The sequence below is a fragment of the Pipistrellus kuhlii genome, unplaced genomic scaffold, assembly GCF_014108245.1.
Source record: "Pipistrellus kuhlii isolate mPipKuh1 unplaced genomic scaffold, mPipKuh1.p scaffold_m20_p_51, whole genome shotgun sequence".
Taxonomy (NCBI): Eukaryota; Metazoa; Chordata; class Mammalia; order Chiroptera; family Vespertilionidae; genus Pipistrellus; species Pipistrellus kuhlii.
This window is the reverse complement of record NW_023425553.1, coordinates 1,288,170-1,307,590: the sequence shown is the minus strand read 5'-3', so window position 1 is coordinate 1,307,590 and position 19,421 is coordinate 1,288,170. Positions and strand designations below refer to the sequence as shown.

The 19,421-nt window shown below is 38.6% G+C and overlaps 1 protein-coding gene across 1 annotated transcript in view; it reads right to left on the bottom strand.

The window, feature by feature from the left end:
• Window positions 1–19,421, bottom strand: part of SPRY3 (sprouty RTK signaling antagonist 3) — a 61,221-nt gene that overhangs the window by 40,621 nt on the left and 1,179 nt on the right. The window lies entirely within an intron of this gene.

Genomic DNA, 19,421 nt, shown 5'->3' with positions numbered 1-19,421 from the left:
GGCAGCTGATTTATGACTCTCTCTCATTGATGTTTCTAACTCTCTATCTCTCTCCCTTCCTCTCTGTATAAAATCAATAAAATATTTTTTTAAAAGAAAAAAGAAAAGTATAGTGTACAGAGGAAGAGAGGTGTGAAAATTCTACTTACATTTGCTCTGACCAAATCCCACCTGAAAGAATGTGCTCTGCTCTGAGAGGCAAAACTTACTTTGATAAAAATAGAACCGTATAACCATTAGGTTTAGCCAATAATAGAACACGTTTCCGTCCTTGAGAGGCAGTGAGTTTTTCAACTCTGGAAGTTTTCAAGAAGAGACTGGAAATTTAACTGGAAAGACTTCATACAAGAAACTTTTCTTCAATATGAGAAGATAATTAAAAAAAGAAAAAGAAAAAGGAAAAGGAAATCCTAAAACGTCCCAATTGGTGTGTTGTCTTTGGCACTGATTCTCTACAAATGGAGACTATGGGTAAGCAATAAGATATTGATTCTTTCAGCCTACACAGTGGACCAGACAGAGCTTTGGGAGGCTGGAACTTCCAGGCCAGTTGCTTCTGGCTGCAAGTAACTTTACCTGTTTGCTCCAGTTAGATAGGCAAATACTGTTTTCTATTTGAGTTATGATGCCAAAAAGATTGGAACCATTATCCAAAATGAGCCCTGGGTCTGGGTTCCTTTCAACTATGTCGACTGAATTATCCAAGATAGTGTTAGAGTTGTCGTTAGAAATTAGTCCAAGGTTCTTTGTAAAATATATCACCCATTGCCGAAACCGGTTTGGCTCAGTGGTAGAGCGTCGGTCTGTGGACTGAAAGGTCCTGGGTTCGATTCCAGTCAAGGGCATGTACCTTGGTTGCGGGCACATCCCCGGTAGGGGGTGTGCAAGAGGCAGCTGGTCAATGTTTCTCTCTCATCGATGTTTCTAGCTCTCTAGCTCTCTCCTTTCCTCTCTGTAAAAAATCAATTAAAAAAAAATATATATATTATATATATCACCCATTGAAAGTCTGGGGCTGGGGCGGGGGCTAGCTCGAGGGGTTAATAGAGGGGAAGGGGAAAAATATAATATTTTCAATAATTATATATACATACATATATATATAGATAGATAGATAGATAGATAGATAGATATAGATATCACCCATAATAGAGAGTAAAATACACATAGTATCTTGAATTGAAGTAAAATAAAGATAGCTGTTGTTGTAGAATTAGACTTAGAGAAAGGTGATAAAGACAAGTGGATTACATCAAAATAAAAAGCTTCTGCACTGCAAAAGAAACCATCAACAAAATACCAAGAAAGCCCACTGCCTGGGAGAACATATTTGCCAATGATACATCCGATAAGGGGTTAAACTCCAAAATATATAGGGAACTCATACAATTTAACAAAAGGAAGACAAACAATCCAATTAAAAAACTGGGCAAAGGACCTAAAGAGACACTTCTCCAAAGTGGACATACAGAAGGCCAAGAGACATGAAAAAAATGCTCAAAGTCACTAATCATCCGAGAGATGCAAATCAAAATGACAATGCGGTACCATCTCACACCTGTCAGAATGGTTATCATCAACAAATCAACAAAAGACAAGTGCTGGTGAGGATGTGGAGAAAAAGGAACCCTCGTGCACTGCTGGTGAGAATGCAGATTGGTGTGACCACTGTGGAGAACAGCATGGCATTTCCTCAAAAAATTAAAAAATGGAACTCCCATTTGACCCAGTAATCCCACTTCTAGGACTACCGGTATATCCCAAGAAAATAGAAACACCAATCAGAAAGGATATAAGCACCCCTATGTTCATAGCAGCACAATTCACCATAGCTAAGATATGGAAACAGCCTAAGTGCCCATCAGGAAATGAGTGGGTAAAATAATGAACAAACCGTGGTACATTTATACAATGGAATACTATCAATACATGGCAATAAAAAAGAAAGAACTCATACCATTTGCAACAGCATGGATGGACCTGGAGAGTATTATGCTGAGTGAAATAAGCCAGTCAGAGAAAGATAAGTACAGTATCACATGATCTCACTCATATGTGGAATGTAATGAACCAAATAAACTGATGATCAAAAATAGACAAAGAGACATATAAACATGAACAGATTGTTGAACCTCAGAGGGAAGGCAGGAGAGGCTGGGTAACCTGTGGACACAGACAATGGGATGGTGAGGGCCTAGTGGGGAGAGATGGGAGCGGGCTAGAATAGGTTAATGGGGGGTAGGGGGGGAAGAACCTATGTAATATAATACTTTCAACAATAAAGATTTTTAAAAATACAATAAAAATAAATAAAAAACAAGATAAGTGGGATAGGCTATAGTTCTAACTGTCTGGTGCAAGGTGGAGAAATCCCATCCTTTGGGCATTGATAGTAGAATTGACCAGAGGCGAATAGGGCTGCCCTCTATTTAACTATATCCTGAATCAGTGTCTGTTTCCATAAGGTTCGTCTCTCACAGTGCATGGCCTTTTGAAAAAGAATCTAGATACGTTTTGCCCAGCAAAAGACTGAATAGAAAAAACTCCAAGCATGAACTGCCCAAGTAAGAAAGATCTTGGTAAAATGCAGTAAGAAGAGAGTTGGAAAGCTGAGGGACAATGTGAAGGCCTTAGAGATCTGAGAGGGAGTAGTCAGGGAGGTTGGAAGGGCACCAGAGAAACCTTGGCTGATTTCACACTTTGGCAGCATTTCTGACAAACTTTGGCCAGAAACCTGTCCCACTGCAATGTCCCCTTTTGAGAATACCAGGAAGGATTTACTAAAACCAACAAATGCTTTCCACAGGAGAAACACCAACATCTTTTCAAATCTATTTCATTTTTAGTGAACAAAGAAGAAAAAAGTTTTATATATATATATATATATATATATATATATATATATATATGATGTTTTGAAAGCATATCACTTTCAATCATATGTTGTACTCATGACATAAGGCCCTTAAAAGCAGAAACTGTTTTGAGCTTTTGTATTTGTATTCTTATTCTGTTGCCAAGATATAGCACCTAGATAGATAGATATACATGATAAATATATACATGATAGATAGATAGATACAATAGATAGATAGATAGATAGATAGATAGATAGATAGATAGATAGATAGATAAATATACAGACTATGAATAACTTCTCAAAACAAATGTTTGAATGAAATAGTTGGATAATTGCTAAGACTTGGAATGGTAGCTATAAGAAGACAGAGAATGATTTGTCCTAGCCCTTGGCACGCCCTTCCTGCTTCCTCACCAAGCCCAAATACCAACCCTTAAGATATCCCCATCCCCCAGACATTTGGATAAGCAATAACCTTCCTGCAGCAGAAAACTGGCTCCTTGCCTCAAGGATCAGAATGACTCAGGGGAGAGAGAGAGAGTGATTAACAAAAATGTTAGGCTAAAAGATCACTGTTTAAATCATGAAAAGTCTACAAGAAAAAAATTTAAAATAAATAACTGTATTTCTCTCTCCAGCCTATCATTCCCCTGTGTCTACTAGTTCTATATCCTCTGGCCCCCAGCTTCCTCATTATGTCTAAGATATAGTATCAAACCTAGCAGATTGCCTCAGCACCTTCCAAAGCGTTAGAAGGTGGGAGTACCATGATTCAGCAAGAGATAAAGGTAAATGGTACAGAGCATGCCAAGTATGCTATATGAAAGGAAAAGGTTACCCTGTGCTCATATCTGAGGACAAAGAAAGACCATGGACTAGTGATTGGATGACTTCCTTCAGGTAACTCTGTTTGAGGATGATCTGTGGTTCTGGCCCCTAATAGGCTTTAAAAGGCTAGTAGGGCATTATGGAAAGAACATTGTAGCAGAAAGGTTTTAGCTCCAGTTCTGCCTTGTTTGACCTTGAACAAGTCCTTTTGCCATTCTGGGCCTAATATGTAAAAGTAGAGAAAATAATGTCTACTTTATATAACTCATAGGTTGCTATGAGGTCCAAGAAGATAGTTCTTATAAAAGAACTAGAGGCCTGGCACATGAAATTCGTGCAATGGGGGGGGGGTGTCCCTCAGCCCAACCTGCACCCTCTCCAATCTGGGACCCCTGGGGGGATGATTGACTTCCAGGCCTAAACAGGTAGTCAGACATCCTTCTCACAATCCTAGACTGCTGGCTCCCAACTGCTCACCTGCCTGATTGCCCCTAACCACTTCTGCCTGCCAGCATGATCACCCCCAATCACTCCCCTGCCAGCCTGATCAACGCCTAACTGCTCTCCTAACAGCCCAGTCACCCCCAAATGCCCTCCCCTGCATATTCCCTCTTTATTAGATAGGGTTTTTTTCTTTAACATATTGGACAGCCCTAACTGGTTTGGATCAGTGGATGGAGCAAAGGCCTGCAGACTCAAAGGTCCCAGGTTCGACTCCAGTTAAGGCCATGTACCTTGGTTGGAGGCACATACCCAGTGGGGACTGTGCAGAAGGAAGCTGGTTGATGTTTCTCTCCCATAGATGTTTCTAGCTCTCTATTCCTTTCCCTTCCTCTCTGTAAAACATCAATAATATATATAAACATTTAAGATTCCTCCATATCTGCCTGGCTATGTGACTCAGTGGCTGAGAACCCAGGCTGGGCCTGGAGGGGATCTCTGCATAGGTGCACACCTCTGCCAGCCTGAGACCCCAGGCTGGGGGCGGGGACCCAAACCACTGCTTGGTGCTGGAGCATTCCCAAGTGGCTGCAGGCAGGGCAGAATGTTCCCGCCCTGTCCCCAGCAGCTTGGCGCCTGCACTCATAGGCTCCGAGTGGCCAGGGGGCATTCTGGGACCCCTGCCCCTGAGGGCCTACGGACCCACAGGCTAGGAGCAGCCTGGATCCGCAGGATGTTCCCGTTGCCTGGGAAACCCAAGCCTCCCTCCTGCTCTCTGTGGCCATAGCCATCTTGGTTGGGTTTATTTGCATACTCACTCTGATTGGCTGGTGAGCATGAGTAGTGGGCATGACTTGCGAGTGTGGCGGGGTGATGATTAATTTGCATATTATTCTTTTATTAGGTAGGATTTTTAAAACTATAAAGCAAAATACAAATAAAAGGAATTTTACACTCTAAGCTGTTCAATTTACAGAACAGACAAGTCTAAAGCCAAGAGATAGGGAGCTGGGTAGAGGGGGGTAAAGAGGGGGGGGAATGAGGGACATCTGTATTACTCTCAACAATAAAAATAAATTTAAAAAATACATAGCTACTTAGTAACAGAGCCAAAACAAGAACTCATTCTCTTGACTCCAAGTCAGGTACTTTCTCCACTACACTATTTTATCGCTATTAGGATATGTGAGAATTCAATTGACAGAGCATGCAAGCATGGGGTATCTAATTCATTCAGAATAATAATCTACACATTTGCATTCACACTTCAATGGAACTTACTGAGAAATATCTAGATATTGTCACTGTAGATTTAGGTCTTTTCTGTGGATTTTAACTTAGAAAAAAATGGTAATGTCTAACCATTCATTGAAGCAGTACTGTGATCTGTGTTATGGTTAGCTGATAATGTATTAGCATAGGGATTATAAGTATGCTTATGATTCATCTTTCTAGAAGATATGAGATGTTCAGTTTGTCAGTTTCTTAAAGACACAGTTAATAATTTGGGAGATTAATGTGACTTATGCATATTGTACACCTAAAATAGTTCAATATTTAGACCATGGGGGGGGGGGTGTTGAGAGGTCCAAGGATAAATTTTAAAAAAGATTTGTGTAAGATGACTGAGGAATACAATAATAGGAGTAGTTAAGATGGATAGCATGATGTGAAAGAATAAGAACATCAGGATAGAGGAAGGAGGAATAAAGTGGGCGAAGGATAATTAGCTTAAAGGTAACTCTATAAAAGCCATTGATGATTATTTAGAGACACATTAGAAATTATTCAGTGGATACTTAATGCCAAGAAAGAATCCCTTTATTACTTGTCTGATCTAGGTTGTTTATCTCCAAAAGCAAATTGTTGGAATGGGGCCAGTATTGCATTAGGGTTACTAATGGCTCACTGTCTATGATGGCCTACTTTTTTTATTTGAAAGACACTTTAAGAGCAAATCTTCCATAAGTCTTTATAACATGGACAATCCTAAATCATGGAACATGGAAGAGGGCAGAAATACACTATCCTAGAGCTGGTAATTATGGATTGGGACACAGCAGCTAGAATATTCTATAAGATTGGCCTAACCAGAAGAGAAAGGAGAAAAACCACCAGCAATAGAACAGAAAAGGCACAGAGAAAATATGAAGAGGTAGTTACTCTAGAAGCCAAGGGTAGTTTTGAGCTTCACAGTAAGAGGCTCAAAAAAAGGAGAGTGAGAAAATATGTAATATAAGAATTACCTAGGAGCTTTAAAAATGTATTAGGATATAATATGCACAAAATGCATAAAGAAGAATAATCTTAAGTGTACAGCTAAATAAAATTGCACACATGTGTATATGCCTGTGTAACCTCAATAGAGATAAAGCTATAGAACACATCTAACATTGAAGAAAGTTTCCACTGGTCCTTTCTGATTCTATATTTCACCTGTCCTTTCCCAGGAACTAACCCCTATTTTGACTTTTTCTTGTCATAGATTAGATCAGCCTTTTCTAAAAATTGATACAAGTGGGATGTCACACTATGCACTCTATTGCATTTGGCTATTTTGCTCAGCAAACTGTTTTTGAGATTCATTCATATTGTTATATGTGTCAGTAGTTTCTAATGGCATTCAAATAAAAGTTTTATTCATTCTACTATTGATGGGTTTTTGGGTAGTTTCCAGCTTGGGGCTATTACAAATGATGCTTTTCTTATCAGTCATATACATGTCTTTGGGTAAACATGCACTTTTGCTTCTATTAGATATATATTCAGGCGTGAAATTGCTAGGTCTTAGAGTATTCATATGTTCAGCTTCAGTAGATACTGTTAATTTTTATAAATAGGTTGTTCTAATTTATGCTCCTATCAGCAGTGTATAAGACTCCAATTGTTGAACAACCTTGGCAACACTTTGTATTGTTTACTCTATAAACCATTCAGGTTGATGAGCAATAGACACATTGTGGATTTAATATGCATTTCCTGATTGGTAATTATGATAAACATATTTTCATATGCTTATATTAGTCAGCTGGATATCCTCTTTTGTGATGTGTCTTGTCAGGTCTTTTGACCATTTATTAAATTTATTATTTTTATTTTTTAATTACAGTTTATATTCAATATTGAGGCCTGATGGGTGAAAATTCATGCACTAGAGGGGGGGGGGTTCCCTCATCCCACCTGCCTCCTCTCACAGTCTGGGAGCCCTCAGGGGCAGGAGGCGACCTGGCGATCAGGGGAAGGTGACGCTTCCATCATACCTCTGCTGCTGCCACTGCTGGCAGCTCAATCCTCAGCCAGCCCTGATTACCTGAGCCTCAGACAGCCCTGGGAGACTGGGCAGCCACCATCCGGGGCTTGCCTGTACCTAGGGCCAGCCCTGGGCAGCTGCCATCTGAGGCTTGCCTGTGCCTTGGGCCAGCCCTGGGCAGCTGGACAGCCAATGTCTAAGGCTTGCCTGCACCTCAGGCATCCACTGTGCAGCTACCATCTGAGGCTTGCCTGCACCTCGGGCCAGCCCTGGGCAGCTGGAGGGTTGAGGGGTCTGGGGGACTCTGGAAGCAGGTATGCAAAGTGGCCAGAACACCTGGGGGTGTGCCCAGCCATGCCATATGCCTACTGCTCTGGTGGGGTTGAGGGGACTGGGCACCACCATCTTGTGGCTGTGGGTGCCACCATCTTTGAGGGTGTGACAGTCAATTAGCATATTCCCTCCTTATTGGTTGTGGGTGCTGCCATTTTTGCAATGGTGTGATGGTCAATTTACATATTCTCTATTAGCTAGGATTATTCTGTATTAGTTTCCGACATACAGTGAAGTGGTTAGACAATCATGTATTTTACACAGTGGTCCCCCCTGCTGCTTCAAGTACCCACCTGACCCCATACATAGTTGTCACAATAGTATTGACTATATTTACTATTCTGTAACCTACATCTCAGTGACTATTCTGTGACTACCCATTTGTACTGCTTAATCCCTTCAGCATTTTCACCCAGACTCTGAACCTCCCACCCCTCTGACCACTGTATCTATGAGTCTGTTTCTGTTTTGTTTATTTTGTTCATTAGATTCTACATATAAGTGAAATCATATGGATATTTGTCTTTCTCAGTGCTCATTTTAATTGGGCTGTTGTCCTTTGTAATTGATTTAGAAGAGTTCTTTATATATTCTGAACATGAGCCCTTTGACATGTATATGTACTGCAATTATTTTCCGTGGCTTTCTTTTCCCCTCTACTAATGGTATCTTTTGATGAACAGAATACACCTATCACTATCACCACCACCATCTCCCCAGCAGAAAAACTTACTTTCTAGACCTACCTTAGAGGGATAACAAAAGCCATCAGATAAGGGTTCCTTCATTTTCTTGCCACCAACCCTTCACTTCCTATTTCTGTCCCTATTCTATCTTCCTTTCAACTTATAATTATTATAATAGAGGAGTTGTTCTTCCTCCTGGCTAAGGCCAATCTCTTCTTCCATGCTTTGAATCTCATCCAGTCTTACCATTTCAGGAACTAGACATTATCAATTGCCCTCTATTTGTCCTGTACCTTCAAACTCTACCTTGAATGGACTTTCTCATCAGTATTTAAGCATTTTCATTTCTCTCCCTTTTGAAGAAAACAACAAATAAACATCTCCTTTTTTCATATCTATATTGGTACATATGTCAATATATTTAGTTCACCCACTTTAACTGCATTAAGATATTCTTTGAGTTAATGAACCATAGTTTATTTATCCATTTCTCTAATAAGGGATAGTTAAGTACATTACAGTATTTTCCTATACAAATACTTTGCAATTGACTTCCTTTACCATATCTCTTTTTGCATATGTACAGTTTTTTACAGGGTATATGTCTAAACATGGGTCTGTGCATCTTCAATACTTATTAGATATTGCCAAATTCTTTCCAAAGCAGTTTTACCAATTTAAAATTACCAGCAATTTAAAAGTTCCTAATTCTCACCCAGCCAGTGTGACTCGGTGACTGAGCATCAACCTGTGAACCAGGAGGTCACAGTTCCATTCCCGGTCAGGGTACATGTTCGAGTTTCGGGCGCTATCTTCAGTGTGGGGCATGCAGGAGGCAGCCAATCAATGATTCTCTGTCATCATTGATGTTTCTCTCTCTCTCACTCTCCCTTCCTCTCTGAAATCAATAAAAATACATACATACATACATACATACATAAATGTTCCTAATTCTCTTCATTCTCAATACTTGGTGCTATCAAACTAATGGATATGAATTAATAGGTCATTGTGATGTATTTACCTGTATACTAGTGGGGTGAATTTTCTTTTAATATGCTTACTGGTCATTCAGAATTCTTCCTCTTGTAGTTGCTGGCTCATAATATACCCATATTTTTAGTTTCATTGTTTGTCTTTTTTTTTTTGCTTATAGAAACTTTTATATATTCATAATTTTAAAACTGTGTTGGATATCAGATTGTAAATGTTTTCTGGCAGTCTGTAACTTGCCTTTGTTTTTGCTTATACTTTGATATTTTTAAATTTCAAATGTAATTAAATTTATCAATCTTTCCCTTTATGGTTTATATTTTTATGTATTTTATGTCATGATTTATTGTTATGTCTTATTAAATAATCCCTCTCCTACTTAGATATCATAAAGATATCTGATGTTCTCTTTTTCTTACTGTATATGTAGATATATAATGTATCAGGTACATATATAACTTTATATACATATAAATGATTTCATTTTGTGAATACCTTTTTAACTTACTTTTTCATTCAACATTATATTTTTAATATGTATCTACATTGTTATATATAGATAGAGTTCATTCACTTTAAATATATATAGCTGACCTTGAACAACAAGTGTTTGAACTGCTGGAGTACACTTATACATGGATTTTTTTCCCAATAAGAATACAGGTGGCACTATGTTTCCCTGAATTTAGCATCCATGGATTCAACCAACCTGGGATAAAGAAAAATCACAGTATTTTCAGTCTGTGTTTGGGAATCCTCAGATATGAAAGACAGACTATATGTATTATTCTATGCTCTTTTGTATAAGTGACTTGAGCATCTGCGGTACCCATGGAATCAGTCCCCTATGGATACTGAGGAATTATTCATCAGTTATGAAAGCAAGAAGAGGATAGAGTGAAATATTGAGACTACTGGGGGAAAAAACCACCAGCTAGAATTCTATACCTAGTAAAATTATCCTTCAAAAGTAAAGGAGAAATAAAGACTTTCTCAGACAGACAGAAACTGAGGAAATTTACCACCAGCTGATTCGATTCCTGGTTAGAGCACATACCTGGGTCGCGGGATCCTCTGTAGGGAGCGTGCAAGAGGCAGCCAGTCGAATTTCTATCTCTCACTCTAAAAAATCAATAAAAACATATTTTTTTAAATAAAGAAAATATGGTGTATAATACAATATAATATTATTTGGCCATAAAAAGAAGGAAATCTTGCCATTTGTGGCAACATGGATGAACCTTGAGGGCATTATGCAAATGGAAATAAGTCAGACAGAGAAACACAAATACCATATGATCTTATTTATATGTGGAATCTAAAAAAAAAGGGGGGGGCTCATAATATAAAGAACAGATTGGTGGTTGCCAGAGGTGGGGATGTGGGTGGGTGATACAGCGAATGGGGTCAACTGGTACAAACTTCCAATTATAAAAGAAATGAGTCTTAGGGATGTAATGTACAGCATGATGATTATAGTTAATAATATTGTAATGTATATCTGACAGTTGCTAAGGGGGTAGATGTTAAAACTCATTACAAGGAAAAAATTTTGTAACTATGTCATAAATGTTAACTATAATAATTGTGATCTTTCACAATATATACAAAAATGGTATCATTACATTGTATACCTGAAACTAATATAATGTCATATGTCAATTAAACTTCAATAAAAATTAATTTTAGGAAAATATTTTTTAAAGTAACAAATATTTTCTTCAAGTCGGAAATGGCTGTGTTGACTTCTGATGAAAGATTTTTGAGGTAGAATGATTATGAAGCTTTAGCTACCTACCAAATATTAATGATATCTCAGGTTACATTGAGATGAGAAAACTAAACTGAAGGAGAACTTGCTTGTGTGATAATTTTGGCCTGAAAAACAAGTCATTAAAAACATCCCCACAGTGAAAAGAAAAAAAAATGAACTTGGACCTCTACATCACACCATATACAAAAACTAATTCAAAATGGATGAAAGATATATGTGTAAGAGCAAAAAAGAAAACATTGATGTAAATCTTCATGATTTTGGCTGAGGCAATAGTTTCTTATGACAACAAAAGCACAAGCAACAAAAGAAAAAAATAAACTGCACATCATTTAAAATCTTTGACCTTCAAAGGACACCATCAATACAGTGGGGGGGAAACTACTCACAGACTGGGAGAACATTTTTGCAAATCATATATCTGCTAAGGTCTTATATCCAGAATATGTAAAGCGTTCTTACAACTTACTAATAAAATGACAAATAACCCAACTTTAAAATAGGCAAAGGATTTGAATAGAAATTTCTCCAAGGAATATATGTTAAATGGCCAATCAACACATAAAATATCTCAACATCATTTGTCCTTAAGGAACAGCAATTCCAAACCACTTCACACACACCCCCCCACTAAGATGGTCATAATTAAAAATAATAACAACAGCCTGGCCAGCATGGCTGGGGGTTGGGTGTCGACCTATGAACCAGGAGGTCATGATTTGATTCCCTGTCAGGGTGCATACCCTGGTTGCAGGCCCAATTCCTGGTAGGGGTGTGTATACAGGAGGCAGCCAATCAATGATTCTCCCTTATTATTGATGTTTCCATCTCTTTCTCTGTCTCCCTTCCTCTCTGTAAACAATAAAAATATTTTTTGAAAAAACAAGTGTTGGCAAGATGTGAAAAAATTGGAACCCTCAGACATTGTTAGTGAGAATGTAAAATGGTGGAGCTATTGTGGAAAATAGACTGCCAGGTCCTCAATAACTAATGAGCATTACCATATTACTCAGAAATTCCACTATTAGAGAAATGAGAATATATCTCCACAGATTCATAGAAGCATTACTCACAAAAGCCAAAAAGTGAAAGGAAAAAACAAAAAACAAAACAAACAAATGTCCATCAACTGACAAATGAACAAACAAAACTTGGCAAATTCATACAAGAGAATATGATTCAGTCATATCAGGAACAGAAGTATTGATACATGCTGCAGCATGACTTGACCTTAAAAGCAATTAGGATGCTGACTGAATAGTTGTTTATATTAGGGATATATTATTTGTGAAATAATCCATTCATAAAAAACCACACATCTTATGATTTTATTTATATGAAATTATAGGTACAGGCAATATATAGAAATATAAAGTGGATTAGTTACCAGTTGCAGGGCTGGGGGGGTCAGGAGATTAAGGGTGTGAGGTTCCTTTTTTTGTTAATCCTCACCTGAAGATATTTTCCCATCGATTTTTAGAGACAGTGGAAGGGAGAGGGAGAGACAGAAAGAGAAATATCAATGTGAGATAGACATATCAATTGGTTGCCTCTCAGGTCAAGCCTACAACTGAGGTATGTGCCCTCAACCAGAATTGAACCTGGGACCCTTCAATCCACAGGCTGATCCTCTATCCACTGAGCCAAATAAGCTAGGACTGTGAGGCTTCTTTTTGGGATAATTAAAATATTCTAAATTTGATTGTGATGATGAATGCACAACTCTGTGAATGTATTAAAATTCATTGAATTTTAAATGTGTGAACTGTATGGTATGTAAATTATATTTCAATAAATCTGTTTTTAAAATATGCCCAGAAATAGTCAGCAAAATTGAGACTTTGGGGAAATACAGATAAGCAATCCTTCAATAAACATCTGACAAGGAAAAAGTAAAACAGAAGAAAAATGAAGAAGTCTACATTTAAAAAGATTTAAAATATAAACTGACCAATTTCAGATTCTGTACATTATTGGGGTTTAATCAAACAAACTGAAAAACATAAAAGATTTGTCATATGTATGAGACAATTAGAAATTAGGATACTGACTGAATAGTTGTTTATATTAGGGATATATTATTTGGTGCAATAAAGGCATTGTGGTTATAGAAAATAAAAAATCCTTATACTTTATAGCTGCATACTGGAAAATTTACAGATTAAATGATAAATTATAAGAAACTCGCTTCAGAATCCTATATAATAAAGAGGTAATATGTAAATTGACCCTCATTCCCTTGCACAAGATGGCCGCCCCATGTGGTCAAAGATGGCCACCACAAGATGGCCGGCAGGGGAGAGTAGCTGTGGGTGATCAGGCCAGCAGGGGAGGGAATTTAGGGGCAACCAGGTTGGCAGGGAAGGACAGTTGGGGGTGACCAGGCTGGCAGGGGAGCAGTTAGGCATCAATCAGGCTGGCAGGGGAGGGGCTAGGAACAATCAGGTAGGCAGGCAGGTGAGTGGTTGGGAGCCAGCAGTCCCAGATTGTGAGAGGGATCAGACTTAAACCGGCAGTCGGACATCCCTCAAGAGGTCCCAGATTTGAGAGGGTGCAGGCTGGGCTCAGGGTCACACACACACACACACACACACCCCAGTGCATGAATTTTGTGCACCAGGCCTCTAGTATCTAGATGAAACAAAACTTGGCATGAATTGAATAGTCAAAGCTGGGGGAAAGGTATGTGGGAATAATAACATTCTTTCTACTTTGGTGTAGATTTCAAATTTGTCATCATAACAATTTTTGAAAGAAAAACAAAATGCCTCAAAATTGGATGTGATGTCCCCATACTCTAGAGAGGTTGACTTTATAATGGGGACTACCAGCTTGCACTTTGGGGTGGTCTTTGTCTGCTGAGAGTTTCTAGTAAAAGTATGGGCAGAGCAGGTGCAGTGCAAGGGTTTCTTGTACTGCTCTGTTGGAGAAGTCTCTCTCTCAGAAGTATAGAAGCCATGACATAAGATGAGGTATAAACAAAGAGCATCCTGAATGCGTGGGCTGCTCTGAAGTTCCAGAGACCCTGATTCTCTTGTCCAGGAAGTCGGTAATAACAGAAGTTGGGCCCAGCACTACTGATTATACCCTTATGAAGTCCATACTGCAAGGAGGAGACCTTGGCTGACATCAACCTGACTCTATGAGTGGACAGGATACCATTTGGGAACTTGGCCTCCAGACTCTTGAAGACAATGTTTCCTATTGGCATGTGATGGCAGTCCAACTCATTTTATGAGAAACAGGTTAAGTTTCTCATAAAATGTTTAATCTAGGGAAGACTTGTGGAAGCCGGGATGTGGTAAAACAAAGGAAAATCCAAGAAGGGTTTGATGGTCAATACAAGAGGACCAGGATAGAATTCTAGGTTTGTCAGACTACAGAGTCTTTGCCTTACCAGCAGTGAGACTGGAAAGGAAGTAATAGGTAATAAGAGAAAAATTAATATGCCTTTGTGACTAGAACATACTTTTTCATTGTTTTATGCATTTCTTGACTCAAATCCAAAATGGATTTAAAGTCATTTATAATACAGGACATGCATGGAATAAATCTTCTAAAATAAAGGTTAAAAACTATTTACTTTTCCAAACTCACTTTGCGTGTCTCTTCCTCTTCAGATATCATTATTAATTCATTTTCTTTTATATAAGTCCATTGTAGACTCTGGCTACAAGTGATTGCCCAAGGGGCTTCAGTGTCAAAATCTTTTCATCTCCAAATGTCAATTATATTACTTCCTTTTTTTAGTTTTTAAAAATGTATTGGGGTGACATAGGTTAATAACATTTATAGGTTTCAGGGGTACAATTCTCTAATACATCATTTGTAGACATAATGTCAGGAGAATAACTAAACTGACAATAATGACTATGGCAGAGTTTGATCACAAAATTTAGTTGTTTGTACATGCTTACATTCATAATTTCTCTGTGAGCAGCCATGACAGTTGCCAGATTGAGTGTCCAGTATAGAAGTGGCAGCCATCAACATTACTGACTACAGGAAAGTTTCTGTTGCAGCAGTAGCAGTGGTATAAATAGTGGTACCTAGTGTTTTGTGATATCAAAAGAGGCCTCCTTACCACACCAGTTGTGCAGTGAATTTTTGGTTGTTGAACCTGGAAACAGCCCCATGCCTCGTTCTCTAGGCCTTATGATGATGCTGTTAGCTTCCAAATATCCTTTCTTCCAACTTAATCTTTATCAGTTATTTTATACACAGTTAAATATACAAATCTTAACTGCACAGGTCAATGAATTTGACAAATCTACGCACTGTGGGACCAACATCACAATCAAGACATACAGCATCATCATCACTCTGAATGCAGAATGATGCTGAGTTTGTGATGAATCATATTTCTGTTGAGAGTCAGAAATGCTCACATCCTGCTCATATCCTCAGACACAAATTAATACACTTTCAGCCTTTAACACATTTTTGTCCATCGGTAGATGAGGAAAATTTTGCATGGTCTAGATGATTTTTTTAAATGCCGGTATTTATTTGTTTCTGTATAGAGTTAGTAGAATTTTCATAGATTAAATCCTCCACCAAATTCAACATTGTGTTGTATCCAGAATATTTATTTTCTGGCTAAGAGTCCCTTTCAGTTGCATAACCAAAGTTCATTTTATTATCAATCTTCTTTTTTTTCCTTTCCTTCATTTTTTTTAAAAAAATTATTGATTGATTAAGGTATCACATATTTGTCCTCAACCCCCAATTCCAATCCCACCCTACTCATGCCCACACCCCCCTATTTTCCTTGACCACTGGTTAGGCTCATATGTATGCACATAAGTCCTTTGGCTGATCTCTCCCTTTTATCCCCACCCTCCCTTTGAGGTCCAACAGTCTGACCCAGGGCTCCTTATCTCTGGGTCTGTTCTTGTTCATCAGTCTATGTTGTTCACCATTTCCCCTAGATGAGTGAGATCAAAGAGAGAATCTTAAAGATTTCCTTCATTTTTTTAACCTTTTTAAAGATTGCTCCTTATTTGGTTCTTTTAAGGACCATTTTGAAAAATCACAATTCAAAATTATAGCACACTGCTTTCATTGATTTTCAACAACTCAAGGTTATGAACAGGATTAGAGAGCATGGCATCTTCATTAAGATGCTGGGCAAACCAAGATGCAGATGTTGGCCAAAGATGACAGTTGCCACACATCATTCGTATACAATAGTCCATGCAAGAGACGGTGCTAATTTGGTCTAGAGCAGGGGTTGTCAAATTATAAGCCCACAGGCCAAATTCTGCCTCTTACCTCTTTTTGTCAATAAAGTTTTATTGGAACACATTCACACTCTCGTTTAAGTGTTGACTGCAGCTGCTTTTGCTCATTAAAGGTAGAACTAAGTAGTAGCAGACAGAGAATGTATGCACCCCACAAAGCCTGAAGTATTTATTATCTGACCCTTTATAGAAAAAAATACCAACTCTTGGTACCTAGTGCTATCAGGGAAGTGGAGACAAATAGATGAGCAGATTATATTATTGGAAGAAGAGCAGGAATAAGCCTGATGTGTTCTAGAAACACAGAAAGGCCATAAACGGACCCAGATACTATCATTTCTCCCCTTATTTTGTAGCACATTTATAACTATTGATAATTATTTGGATATTAATTCACTCATTCAGTGAATATTCTTTAAGTTCCCACTGTGTGCCAGACACTGTTAGCTGCTACACACACACACACACACACACACACACACACACACGCAAATCCTAATAAGGGGAACCTACTATAGTAAACAATTCCAACACAAAATACTAAGTGCTAACTAAAAATGGGGGGGGGGGGAGCCTAAACCGGTTTGGCTCAGTGGATAGAGCATCGGTCTGCGGACTGAAAGGTCCTGAGTTCGATTCCGGTCAAGGGCATGTACCTTGGTTGCAGGCACATCCCCAGTAGGGGGTGTGCAAGAGGAAGCTGATCGATGTCTGTCATCGATGTTTCTAACTCTCTATCCCTCTCTCTTCCTCTCTGTAAAAAATTAATTAAAAATAAAGAAATAAAGAGATAAAATAAAAATGAGGGGGGAGGATGCAATTGATAGAGAAGAGGCAATAAACTTTTCTTTTACCACCTAGTCAGCATCTGATATTACTTGTAATCTTCCTCAAATTATAGCCGAACCACATCTTCCCTGGTTGGTCATGCCTCCCCTCCTTCAGTCGCTAAACTATATCATATGATAGTAACAATCATCTTTATCACTGCTAATACTCATTGAGCATTTACTGGGTGTAAGATATAGCAAGGTGCTTAACACACATCTACTATAATAAAAGCATAATATTCTAATTAGACCAGACAGCCGGATGACCTTCCAGACGAAGTTGGGGCTGCGAGGGCTGAAACACAAATTTCGTGCATCGGGCCTCTCGCAGTGATATAAATATTACTATGCCCGTTTGTGAAATAGGAAATTCAGGGTCAGAGAGGTGAAGTCCTCTGCTCAAGTTCTCCTGTGTGCTCCACAAAGCAGTGCTCAGGGCATCTGCTATTTTCTTCCTCCTCTGCTCTGGCTTGCTGCTGATGGCTAATGTTAAGATTGCTGCTTGATGGTATCACCTACCGAAGGCGCCAATACCAACCAATGCGTATGCCAAAGTCTTATGTCTAGAGCATTAATGCTCGAGTCCAGGGTATTGTTTCTCATAGATGCTAAATATCTGGGAACAATGATCATATTTTGTGAAAGAGTTCTTTGTAGTTTTTACTTGTGCTTTTATTACAGTTCCTGCCCTTGGGTCTGGTGCCAAATTACCTAGGTTTGAATCTCAGCCCTGAAACTTAAGTGCTGTGTGATCCTGGCGAAATTGCTTAACTTCTTCATCCCCCAGTTTCCCTATCCTTAAAGCAGGAATAATAATATTATCTACCTTCAGTGTATATTATAAAATACTTAGCCCAGCGTTATTGTGAAGAAAACTGGTTTCTTTTCCCAACTATTAAACAGGCCTCTATTAATCTCTTGCCTCTTTCTGGGTAGTTTCTATCTGTTAATTTCACCTTACGCCTATTGATTGTCTTCACTTTAATTGCTACTGTCATGCTCCTTCCTATTACAGGAACTTTGATTATGCTGTTCACTGTGTCTGGAATGTTCCTTTTCCTGTTTGCCTGGCCAATTCTTATGTGTTCTTTAAACTCCAAAAGGGTGAGGACTCTACCTATTTTTATTTGCCATTGTACACCCAGAGCTTAATATGGCACTTGGTGCACAGTAGGCCCTCATGAACGTTGGTTGCGTAAAAACCAACCTGAGTTAGCCTAGTAGCTCACCTTATTCAGATATTGCTCTGCATATTAGTTCACATCCTAGCTACAGCTTTTTTTCTGTCTACTTACCGGTTCTAGACAATTTTCAATAAATAAACAAATGCTATATGTTAGGTTCTGGGCTAGGGTCTTGGAAAATAAATTTTTAAAATAAAAACTTTCACCCAGCCAGTGTGGCTCAGTGGTTGAGTGTCAACCTATGAACCAAGAGATCAATCATGGTTTGATTCAGGGCACATGCCTGGGCTGCAGGCTCAGTCCCCAGTGGGGGGCATGCGGGAGGCAGCGAATCAATGATTCTCTTTCATCATTGATGTTTTCTGTCTCTCTCCCCCTCTCTTTTCCTCTCTGAAATCAGTAAAAATGTATTTTTTTAAATTGTGAGGGCATGAGGGGGTTGGGAGGTTGGAATGGGGGGTTGAGGACAAATATGTGATACCTTAATCAATAAAGAAATTAATTTTTAAGAAATAAAAATAAAATACACCTTTTCTGTCTCAAAAAGCTACTAGCTCATTGAAGGACACAAGCATTCAAAGACAAAGGCTACAATCTAGAATGATGTGGTATCCTGAAGGCCTAGCCTGGACTCACTGGGCATAATGGATCCATGGAAAATGAGAAAATACAGTTACTTGAGAAAATATAGGAAAGGCTTCACAGATGAAGCAACATGTAAACTGAGTAAAAAATAAGGAGAAGCAGTTTTTCCAATAGGCAAGTCAGGGCAAAGTATGAATGCTTTTTCTTCTTTTGTTGATCCTAACTTTTACAGATTGTTACCCCTGAGACATTAGCCTAATATTTTGCATCTCTAATAACTATTTTCCATTTTCCAGTGTCTCTATAGATTATGTCTATTGTTTGTTCTTGCTCTCCATGTTTCCCTCTGCCCTGGATTGCCCCTGCGCTTGCTAATTCGGTGCCCCTTTTGGTCCTCCTTTGTCATCCGTATTG